Below are 12974 nucleotides of genomic sequence, written 5' to 3' on the forward strand. Positions count from 1 at the left end.
AAAAATATGTAATTCTGCTTAAGGGAAGCTACCTCAAGGTGTTAAGTGCTTTGCAGATTACCGTAATTCATTCGCTCATCAAAATGCCCACTCGTTTTTGTTGCATTCATAATCTTATTTGGTTTTCTTTCTTTAAACTGAACCCTACTGCTTCCACTGATCAGTATTTTACAGGGGAGAAAAAAACAAGCATAGCGACATCAGTATTGAACCCTTCTCACTACGACGTTACCTAATAGGCTTCTTCCAATGGGATTTCTGGTATTTAAGCTTATGTTTTATTAATAAATGACGACATTCTTATCTAGAATTCTTGTCTGTAGCTTCATTTGTCTCTCTAATGCTTTTCTGTCAGCAGAGTCCAGGATATGAACGACTTTCATGTTTGCCCCAGTGGACAATTTACAAATGTGACCTGCGCTCCGTATACCGGCTACGCGGATAGTGAAGTAGATTACTGTGTGAGGAGTACGTGTATTTACCTTTATTTTTGTAAACCGGCTATAATGTTGCTGGTATTAGAGTGCACTCAGATGCAGTTGTATCCCAGTATCAGTGTTGCTCCTTTGGTAATAAATGCGATGGGTGATAAGATTCCTGGGCATCGTAAGAAGCTCGGTGAACGGGAGGGTATGACTTCAACAGCGAAGATCCACAAAGTGGTCATTGATTGAGAGCACCTCTCTGCGCTAATCTCTTGTATAAAGGGGTGGTCTACTGCCCCGAACACAAAAGAACATGCATTAAGGTACTTATTGCTTTAATATACATTCCTTACAGGATGAGGGCACTGCATTGTAACACCCCCTCATTCTTCATGGTTCATAATGGTTTTGGCTGTGGGTCCAGCTGTTTGGGGGGGTCTCGGACCCCCTGGAAATATCGCATTACTCACTGCTCGACCGGGCATTCAGTACTTGTGCGCATGTGCTTCTGAACAGGCAATGCCTTTGATAGATTGCTTCTGCATGGTAAATAGCTGGGACGTGGGGAAGGCAGAGCAAACACACGGATATAAGAATCCTATCAAATAGAAAAAAAAAACTTATTGTGTGTCACAAAGCAAATTCCTGAAATAAACTTTTGAAAACCTATTCCGATGGTGGAACGTTTGACGAAAGGAAATACATCACTGTGGCAAATTATCCCTTTCAAATCTGGGGTCTTCATTTTGGAAACATGGAATCCTTACTATTTATGAACCGTAAGTTTGCTTACTAAGTCAGACTTATATATTGATTGTTTCAAACATCCTAACTGCTCGCAAAAAGGAACCGGACACAATCCTGATGTGATGGAACTAAAAAACAACTGTCCCTGATACCTATCCGCGTACCCATGGTGTGTCTGTAGTTCTCTGACATCTCTTTATGGTAACCGGAGGGAATACATGTACTGTTTGCCTAATAGAATATTCAATTCAATATTGTTTCTGCCTGCACAGATGCCTTAAATATTTACCAAGGTGCGCTTTGTCCTCTGTCCCTCCACTCTTTAAATATTCTTCTTCTCTGAATCATGTTTATCTCCTAGCCTGCATTCAATAAACCCTATACAGCCCATCCTATAGCTTTGTGGAGCTGCTGGTGCAGATCTATGGCGTGAGATCCTTTCCCGTCAGTATCTGAGGGTGTCATGCTGGCTTGATTATAACGATATGGGATTTATCCGTTTCTCAAGATGCTCTTTATAACAGCTTATGGCTTTCAATGCAGCTAATTTACCCGTTTCTGCTTAGCTTGGCCTCGAAAGTTAAAAGAACATCATGGGTTGAAACAGATGATGCAAAAACAGAATGTCCTAAGAAATGCGCACGAACAATGATCCCTGTATGTTTCACATTTCAAACATCCCAATAACAATTTGTCGATAGGTGGAACATTTCCCTGGTTAACTTATTTTTCCTCCCCCCTAGTGCTAGCCCTGGGGCCCAAAGCATGTATAGCTGCATGGATTCATACGCGTTTTCTATAGATGAGGATACGAGCTTCATATCTGCAGATCTGCAGGCATCCCGCGATAAACAGGTTCTGCCCCTGGCAGTTGTATTTTTACACCTATACATTCTCTAACCCTGGCTTTTGAGTCTTATTTAATGCTATACCGTATAGTCATAATACATCCAACTCATCGCCAAAAGGGGGCAGCGTCCGCCTTCGTATCGGGGCATTGTTACTAAACGCACAATTGTTTTGTATCGCCGGTTTACTGTATTTTTGTTAATGGTTTATACGCTAGAATATAGAAATTTGACGATAGACAGGGAGCTCGTTGTTTAGCCGGCGGAAGCCCCGGTTACGGAAGTTCGTTTTGCAGGAGTAGGCAGCGATGGACGGCCTTTGGGTTTTTGGAACTTTTGGCTAAATGTCTGACTATTGCAATTCAGCTGCGTCTCCGCTTGTGTTTAAGTGATACTCAGACAATACACGCGCACTCAAACTCGGGACTGCAACGTGTGAGTGCTTCTCCCAAAAGCATTTGGCTTCTTAAAGGCTGTCAGCGGATCATGGGAATTGTAGTCATACAATAGCTGTAAGTGTTGACTATTGGCAGCTACATGGAGGCAGACTGTGCAATAACACGTCACGTGATCCTAATTCTCCTTCATCGGGAGCCAAATCCCATTTCCTGTGACTTATTTCATAGACGTTTTTCCCATGGCAAAAAAAGCCTAAAAACAACTGTTTTTTGATACATGGACACACTGAGTAAACGAAATCATTCTGCCCCGATCCGGTTTACGCTTCTCTCCTTCCCACCATAACAGCTTTAATCTTCCCATGGCGTTAGATCTAAAGGGCAGTCTGTGGATGTTTCTCCAGCTCCAAGCTGCCGATATCACGCAGATCACAAACGCCAGCCATTTTCCTCTAAAAAGCCCCGGTGATGATGCTGCACAATCAATAATTTTAAACTATTTCGGAACAGAAGCGATATGGCTTCAACTCCGACCAGATATCAGACTTGGTTTTCTACCTACAGGAACCCGAAGGTGTTCTGTCCCCAATAATACGGTATTTGCAAGGCTGTTCGGGGCCAATAAGGTCCCTCGTAAATAATTTAAACATAGATCTTTCCATAAAGGATCTTGAAAATGTTCTGCTTGATGTAATCTATAACCAGAATAACTAATACGTTGGGGGGTGGGGTGGAGGCACAATTTGGGTGATTTTTTTTCTGGCCTTCGGGGGATGATCATATATCTTCCTTTCATTAAAATTCAGCTTTCCTTACTGATTTGTCATAGCTGGGGGTTTTAATAACCTGGAGGTTCTCGGATCCCTTGGAAAGTTCCTGGAAATGACAGAGTCCCCTAGAACTGTATTTGGCAGAACTGCTGTAGTACCGAGCGTGGCCAGCAGATGGGGATACAGGGTTCCTGTTCTGATGCCACATGATTTTTTTTTATTTTTTTTTTAGGGTGATTTAAGGGCAGTGAATGTTAGTACAGTTTTTTAAGCATTTATGGTTTATGTGATCAAAATACTTAGAATTAGAAGAGCATAGCGTTATGAAGTGTTGATGTCTTGAAGGCACCTTGTGTAGGCGCTGATCTCCATGAACAGTCGGGCGTAATGTAGGCTACAGACCACATGCGACTCTCTTAACTGGATTGCCAGGTTGTCCCAAGCATCCTAACCTTCCACTTCCACCCTATACAAAATCTCCTTCTCTCCCCCCTCTACTCCCTTCTAATTCTCTCGTCCCCTTCCATTAGAAGGGGACAAAAGTCTAATTTAAAACTTTTAAAGGTTTTGCTCGCAGTCCCTCCGAGAATACATATTGAAATACTCTGTAAGTGCTTAAACCAGTAGAAAAACAAAAGTAAAATCGCTTTAGGAGAAGTGCAGCTGAAGAGTTGCAGCTCAACTTCCGAATCTGCGGTAAAGTTTCTGCCCTACTGATTGGCTGCTTAAATCGACCAATCGGTGGAAGGAAAAGCATTCTCGCTGAAATCGATGGAAGTCATTTTGCACATAGGGGGTCTTGCTGAGCAGGTGCGGCAGTTGACCATGTGGACCCCAGGCAGCAAAAGATGCGTTCCACTGAAAACATCTACAAGCCAAGTAGCTGCGGGCAAGAAAAAGGGCGAATGAATGAGGGGATTCTGCATTTGGAGAATTAATGGGATCGCTCGGCTGTGATATGCATTAAAATTCACATGACTGGAGAGTGTCTGAATTTCATGCAAGGATGGGAGTTGTAGTCCTTGAACAGTTGGCATTCACAGAACATTCCAAAATCTTGTAAACTAAAGGAAAATGATATAAATGGTCTTAATGGAGTACTTGCCAACAGTAACAGCATTAGTATAGAGCAGTTCATTCATTTAGCAGCTCTGTAGCGAGGTGTTAAAACATTTCCGGTACAAGATCCCCGTTCCCCCGGCTATTTGTCCTCTATAAACTCCGCAGGATCAGTGATATAACGCGGATTAATTTGTGAATCTACGACTTGAGCTGCATAATCCTAGAACAATATTTGACGTTGTGTGTTTTCTGAAGGGACGTTTCTGCTCTTTACGAGCCCGGCTTGTAAGGATTAACAGGCTATACAAATTTGTTTGCCCTCTTTGAACCTGGGAATTTTAACCCCTACACAGCGTAGGTATCTGAAAAAGTCATTGAGTGAAAATGATCATCGCTCTTATCGGAAAGGTCACTTTTCATGGTCAATCTTTAATGGGGGGGCTTCGTTGTAAGATGAGAAGTGGGGTAATTTAACCTGTCCCCAATTACCCCACTCAGATGTGTTTCTAAAGAGGCCAAAAGTATTAGGGCTTAGTGTGGAGTGTTTCCTTTTCAATTTAAAGCTGTAGTATTTAATATTAATAAAATAGCCTGGAACATAGGACTCGCTAAACTTGGGGTGCCTTGATGTAGTGGCGGGCGAAGCAATGTATGGTCATATAGTGTCACAGAACCCCCGACATTTATGCCGTACGTGTTTTTAAACCATATTCGCTGGCTTTGCGTTGAATTCTTGCTTTTTTGTGTAAAGTTCAATGGGAATGGAGACTTTGGAGACATCTCATCGACTCAGCAATGCATTATACAGGGCCAGCCAAGATGTTCCCGCAGCAGAAGGTCTCTGAGGCGAGACCGTAATAACGAACAGTGAAGTCGCGGAGGTCAAACCACAACTCTCCTTCCAGCCCTTCCTTTAGTGAATAAATCTAAATGTCTATGTGCAAAATCTGCTTGTTTTTCTTATTTGTATGTAGTAGTTGAAACCCGTTGATTGCATGCAAGCGGAACAGTCAAAGGTGACACAGAGTAAAGTTTTCTTTTTCCGGTTTCCTTAAAACAAATACAACCTGAAAATAATAGAAGTTTTTGTTAGAACCAGTAAAACTTCAAACTTCAACCAATTCCAAAAAACACACAGGGTAGGTTGTATTGCATCGTTTTTTAACTGAGTCGGCCCCCAAACCAGCCGATGATTCTGAACGACACGTCTCGTTATAATTGCGGACAATATTAATAATGAATAAATTAATAAACGGATAATCTCGTTGATGGCTAGGAGTTTGCATAACACATAGCCATCTGATTTAATAAAGAGGTGGAAATGGAAACCACCCTCCCCACCCTAAACGTAATCATTTCCGAGGATATATTTTGTGGCCAAAAGAAGGTGTGGTGTTTGTCCCCAATTGTTATCTGACTCTGAGTTTAGCGCTGCTAAGGGTAACACTAATAACATTTGATTATCTGAAGGGTGTTGCTTCTGAACCGAAGGGTCAAACTGACCGCTACGGGGGAACTCCCTCCTGTACGCTGCCAAATCGCCAAGAAATGTGCCGTCTACCTTGTTTACAAACACGGTACTGACGCCTTGGGCGCCATGTTGGATGTCAATGTTTTGAGTTGATTAGAAGCAAAACAATTTCTCTGGGAGTGAGAAGTGTCATACTCAGCAGAAGAAGAAAAAAAAGTAGGGCTGTCAAAAGCAAACAGATTATTTGGCAAACAACTCTATCGTGAACAAGCAGTGTAAGGTTTGCCTTATGAGCAGAGATAAGACCTCGTCCTTTGGAATATTTCTCCCCGTCCAAAGAGCACCCATTGAACTTGTATGTGTTGTTCAGGGGATAGGTTCTTGTAAGTAGGTAAGCCAATCTCACGGCCCCTCCGGTGTCTTCAAGGTCGTGCCTCGTGGTCCTACTGAGCCAGGGCATCGAGTTGAAACACAATTAAATGTTTTGTTGCTGAAAGAAAAGTGTTGGAATTCTAGACTTGTTGATTGACAACAAACCAGATTTTTAATCCAATTTTGAATCCAATCCACTGGTAATAAGTGATGGACGCTGGCACTGGAATCTAACATGCTTTTTTTTTATATAATGACTGGAAAGCCATAGGGCACACAGAACAAATTCACGGTTGGCCTTTGGTCTAGAAGGTCAGGGCTTTGGGTTGCGCATGACAACATATTATGAGCTGGTTTGTCAAAATGGTGGCAATGCCCTGGATGAATGTTTGATCCAAGGGTTTGCAAGATGGAGAGAAGGTGGATTCAAAAGGCAAGAATGCCCAGACCTTTTCCACGTTGGGAAAGAACCAGGCTTTCATGGCACCGCTCTTATTTCTAGATTACACCTGACTATTCCACGAACCCAAATACATCAGCGAATGAAGTTCTACAGCTAATTATCCGTTTAGTGAATAAGCTCCAGGCTCTCTGGAATCCCGTCGGAAGCCAGAACCCATTACGTTAGATCTTCAGTTTCAGGGTTAGGACTCGCCCTTTGTCCGCAGCTATTCAAACTATGGATATCCAAGATCACGTTGGTCTCCGAGCGGATATTTCTGAATTGAAGTTGACATAACACAATGTCATTGATCGGGGATTGGAACCCTTTCTGGATGATGTATGCAGACGGCAAACCGAGAGCTACGTTTACCCTCACAGACATAAATACACCAGTGCAAGATGGTGCTGACAAGCAACCTTCATTCATCCAAGTGTAATCGAGTACCGACTAGAAGGAAACCTCGGATGGTCGCCTTCCAAATTAGAAACGGTTAACTATTTATAGATGCATTGACAGGTCCCGGCATGAATACATTAAAAATACGGTGGTTCCCAGAAAAAAATCCGAACAACAACATGCTGAGGTGGGGTCATGGGGAAATCCCACCAATTCTTTTTATTCCTAGTAATAGATTAGAAATACGTTTTTATAAATATTATGCTGTTTACTTTTTTAAAACCGCTCTAGCTTTTGCAGAATATGATGTTTTCAGACAGCTGCATATTAGCCATTTGTACGAGTTCTCGCTCTGTTATCAGCCTAATTCACTGAACAAACTCCTTTACTGACTCCTTATCATGCTGCTTGGGATAAACGATAGAATAGCTCAGTCTTAGTAACCCAGCGAGACTCTGGGTAATAAAAGTATGTGGAGGAATGGACTATATTAGCATTGCCGTAAAGTATCAGCTCAGCGTGGTGTTTGGTCAGGGATGCTAAAAAGAACTTCACCTCTAGTTGAGTGTTAACTGAAACAATCATTGTACAAAATATCAACATCTGTATTTCACCAACATCTTTCTTTTTCCAAAACTCAAGAGACAGCACTTTGAGCACAACAAGTACTAACTGGTCTAGGAGACGTACGCGCGATGACTTACTGCCCTCAGAGACTCGCGGGAGAAAAAAAAACATCATAAACATTGGCAGCCGGCCCCTCCGGAGAACCAGAGGTGCTGGTTCAGTACAAAAGAGTATTGTGTATGATAACAGAGCGCTCGGCTTCCTAGCTGGAAAGTTTTGGAGTAAAACGAGTTCCCAAAACCTCCCTAAATACCAAATTATCCTAAACTAACCTCATCGCTGAGACCCGAAAGGCTCGACGAGGCTTCTGCAGTAAGCTAGGAACTCGTATGATTGTTATTTGAGGCTTTTGCAACTAGATTAGGGTGACACAATGTCCCTGAAAGGAGGCAAATTAAATTAAAGTATATATATATATATTTAGAATATCTAGAAACGGTTTATATATCTATATATATATATATATATATATATATATATATAAAAATCCCCAAATCCCCTTACCGTTCCAGGGATAGGCATGGTCATTCCTCCCTATTAAGATACTCCGCCCACATTTAAGTCACTGATTGTTGCTGATTGGTCCAGGCAGCCAGTGCTAGAGATAATGAGAAGACGGGAGAGAACTTCAGACATATCCAACCCCTGCTATCATTCTTTACATACATCTAGCAAAGTAGGCCCTCTGCGTTTCCTAATATTAATACATTTTTAATGGTTCATAACTGAAGATTAGATGGCCTCAATTTGCAGGGGTATTAGGCTTGGGGGATTTGGTAAAAGTGCAGTGTTAGTTTTCAGCAGGGTCACTCCAGGCTCTCAACCCTATTCTTCTTAGCCTGACTAGCGTTACAGTTGACGGCGAAAGTGACCAACGCAACAATAACACAGCTTGAGCCGAGCTAGAGCTGGGGTTGAGTTGTTAAACCATGAATAAACCAAGCCTGACCCCCCCGTAGGCAAATACTGGAAAGCGGTGCATATCCAGGAGGGAACATCTGATACATGTAACCATCCGCCGGCTACTTCACAAGTGCTCCTAGATGAGCATCAGTTATTGATGCCCATGGGATATCAATGTTCCCCTATTCATTTCATAGGTCATGGCCCAAAACTGGGCTTCCTACACCCGTGATGGCATCAAGCAATTTTCAGCCTCTTGTGGAATAAAGAAAAAGGTAAAACGACAGCGGTTAAGAATAGGACTTGGATTGTGCAAGAATCGGCAGCTGATTTTGCTTGCAGCGCCAAAAAAGGTTAAAAGTCCAAAAACAAGAACTTGTACTTCTGAAATCTTTTGGAAACGTTCGTTGCTTTCCTCCTTCGTTCACGGACGTCCCAGAGTGCAAATAATGGAGCCTGCGCTGGCGAGTGATGAGTTTCTGCTGCCAAAGACAAACGCTGGACCACAGGCAAAAAGCATCTGGCCCAGGGGACTGGAGGCAAAACCCAGGTCACAGGAGTCCTGTTTATGGATTTCTTAGAAGAGGAAAATGCTGTTTAAAGCAAACAAAGTGTTCGGTGGTCACAACGTGTGGGTACGGCTCTGCCTTATCTACATTCTTACAACTTCATAGAAATATAGTCAGAAAGAAAGATCAGTAACACGAGCCGGACCTCTGCGGCAAAACAAGGAAGCAGCCGGGGCGATCCTCCGAAACAGGCCAACGAATTCACAGCTGGGCAGATTCAGCAATGTTTTTACCCGTAAACACCGCGCGTGCACAGAAAACAGTACAGCAGAGAAAGCAACGAGCGAGCAGACGCCAGAACGCATGTTTTTCAACAAAACCTTTCACATCAAAGAAAGTTTGTGCCATATATATCTATAGCTATATAAATATATATATATATATATATATATATATATATATATATATATAACTGCAAACCTAATGCGGCATTGCGGCAAGTCTACTGAGCACGCATGGTTTATTGCGAAAACCACCAATCATGTTGGCCAATCATGTGGCTACCAGGGAAGATGGGGGCGTGGCTTTCGACAAAATAAACAAATAAACTATTTATCTTTTCTGATTATATAATAATCCAATGATTGGACATTAAAATTTGCTTTGACATGTACCGAAACGTTATCTGGCTTATATCTCTATTGGATGCGGCCATAAACTGCACTGTTTAGTAGTAGTTCGATGAGTAATGAGTTAAATATAATATGTGTAATATATAGATATACATATAGAAAAAAATATTATTATAGTTATTATAGTTAATGGATATTATGAGGAGCAATCTCTGGAATATTAGAACAATCTTGAAAAATATTAATATTTTTTATATTTTTTTAAGATAAAGCTTTTCATTGAAATGTCTTTCAGACAATAGTAACCTGGCTGCTGTTACAACGTGCCGCAGAGCCTCATTAATCACATTTACCAGCTATACGTATAACGTGACTAATGATCAGGTGTCCTCCCGACAACGTGATTCCATAACGGAAAGCGCCAACATTTCACACCATTAAATGGGAAACGCTCCGGATTAAAGCTGATCCGTTGCCGTCAGGGTTTTTCTTGCTTTCAGGCACTTTCAGGATAACAGGTTTCATAAAGTGACTGTGAGAAGAGAGCGGAGCTGAGTCCCAGATAATATTCTACCGGTCCCCAGCTCAGTTAATTGATTGTCGCTGCTATCAAAAGGGACAGAAGGGGTTAATCATCATGTGGATGAACGATGAGCTTCGATGAACACGCAGAATCAGAATGTGACAGGCAGGGGCAAAATATTTAATCACAGATATTTTGACACAAGTCATGACATCATATGATATTGGGGGAATTTGGTAAAATGTGGGCAGCGTTTATGATAAGAGTTCTGGTGAAATTTAATCGTCAGCGGAGTCTTCGTTGCGATAAGCTTCATAATTATCCTGCGTGTTGTTTTTCCCGTTACATTTTTGTTCCTCTTGTGTCCTTTTGACATATTACCGTTCCTCATCATCCTCCGGCTCTTAATGGATTGTAATGAGGTTTAATGCTCTCGTTCCCTCTGCCCTTGTAATGTTACCTCTAATGCACATTGCAGCTGATATAATGTATCAGGGACTTCCCAATGACTTCGGCTCTTTGGGGGTTTCATCAGGGAGGAGAGTTGTGGTTGGAGCTCAGAGAATTCTTTATGAATGATGAAAGGCCATGGCTGGCAGGCTTCTCTTGGTCTACACACCCTGCATAATGTATAGTTCAACAGATGATGGACCTTCCATGAAATCTCATTGATTTAAGGATGAATTATACAGTCCATCTAAGAACTTCTTGAAGGAACCTGTCTAATGCTCGGTTCACTCCAACTCATGGCATGGATCATAGTATCGTCCAAAATGTTTAAAAAACGAGGAGGAACCCCAACAAAACAAATAAAAGTGACGCAGAGAGCTCCCTCACTCTCACTCACACTCTCTATCACTTAATGGAAAGGCGCCCCCCCATGTTCACATGCTATGGTCTATATCATGGTGCTACCAGGTAACTACCTGGAGATGTTTGGAAGCAACAGCCTTGTTTATATGTTAGAGGAGATCCAGCAGGGTTGTTCTGTGGCTCTCTCCCCAATACCGGAGAGATAATTCTCTCTCCCTGGTGACTAACACGCGGTAGTTTCGATTCCACGCTGCCCAGAATGTTTGCCTAATCCCAGATGTATCACACAGACGAAGGGACATCTTGTACAAAACAGGATGATGGGGGTTGGCAGCGGGCGGCAAACACACGGGACAGTCTAGGGGATGAAGCTGGTCGCCATCCAGAAGCATAAAAGACTCTTTTAAATAACACTGTGGATGATTATAGGAGGATGATGGGATTTTAACAATGTCTGTTTGGCTTGGGCCTCCTTTCTCTTAACTGCTTAACCCTTTAGGTGCTCCAGCAATAAACATTGATTTGGCACATTAAATGTCAGCGGTATAATCAAGTCATTTGCAAGAATAGTCAATCCCTGGTGGCCCTTGATTTAAACTACAACTCCCATCACCCTGGCATCCGTCTGCCTGTCTTGAGAAAGGCCTAGTTCTCAGGCTTATCCCTCAATTAGATGAACATACAATGTTACAAAAACAGTTTTATTTATTCCCCTGAAAAATATTAATGCAAGAGCAATATTACAAGTATTCATAGATAGATGCTATTAGAACAAGAGGGGGAGATCTCCGTTTTTATTAATTGGTTATTGGCGCATTATCGTAACTGTGACCCTTCCCGCATCACTGACCCCAACAAGGATCTACTGAGCTGAAGCTTCTGCTTTGGGATGTGTTCCAAAACCCTAGAAGAACTCGATCCATTAAAGGGTCACTCCAGCCATCATGTACTCTCTTATGCCTATGATATAGAGGTCCATCTGCATTTACCCCGTCCCAGGCTCCCTCACTATTTACCGTGCAGGAGAACCCATCTACTAATATGCGATATACTTACCTCCAGTCAGCTTCAGCACTAGCTCGGCAAGTGTTGGCAGGGGTCTAATGAGACCCCCTGTGCACGTGTGCATAAGCGCTCCCACCGTCTTTACTTACAAAGTGATTTGTTAACATGAATCATTTCTGAGATGCTGGAGTGTCTTGTTAAGAACGTTACCAACGTTTCTACCGTGCGTAGATAGACTCAGGATAGCTCAGCGACACGACATCGAGCACCTGGTGTCCCTGGACGGCACAAAACAGATGGTTGGGATGAGACATGAGCACAATGTGGCCTCATTGTAATCTCTGTACTACCCTCTCATTCCATTCTCATCACAGGACGCGTCGTTAAGGACACTCACTGCTCCACACCAACATCCCTGGTTAGGAGAGACAGTCCCTCTTTGTGTCCCAATTCCCTCTGTTCCCTTTTCCTCCCCTGATGCCCCTCTTTTCTAGGAGCTCGGAATGTTTGCTGGGTACGAGGGGATCATACGAGGGCCTAAAAATCACAATAATGTGTATAGAAACAGCAGGAAACTTAAAAAATTCCTTTTCTAACTACTTGACTTAAATACCAACGTTTTTTAAGAAAAAAAATGTGTCCCCAAGTCCTACCCCCAGCCACATTAATAAAATCAGGATATATCAAGAGGTCCACATCTTAAATTCACATACTAGAAAACAAAAAAAAAGTATTTGTGCATTGTAGTAAAAGTGGAGCAATCACCATAGAAACCCAGAAAAAGTTTCCGATTATATATAGTCCGTGTTCTATGACCGGCCGCCCGAAAACATTTCCACCTCTCGGCTTTCACAACACATTTATGAAGAAGAAGATTATGCTAGTTTTGCCATGTTTTGTTTATTTATTTGTATTTTCCTCTTAAACTGAACGTAAAATGAGCTGCAGCCCCCAGAGCGCGGGAATAAAAAACCTAACATTCTGAACTCTTGTGAAATCGCAACATTCTGTCCATGCGTAAAAGTGAG

Source organism: Spea bombifrons, chromosome 6, assembly GCF_027358695.1.
Source record: "Spea bombifrons isolate aSpeBom1 chromosome 6, aSpeBom1.2.pri, whole genome shotgun sequence".
NCBI classification, from domain to species: Eukaryota; Metazoa; Chordata; class Amphibia; order Anura; family Pelobatidae; genus Spea; species Spea bombifrons.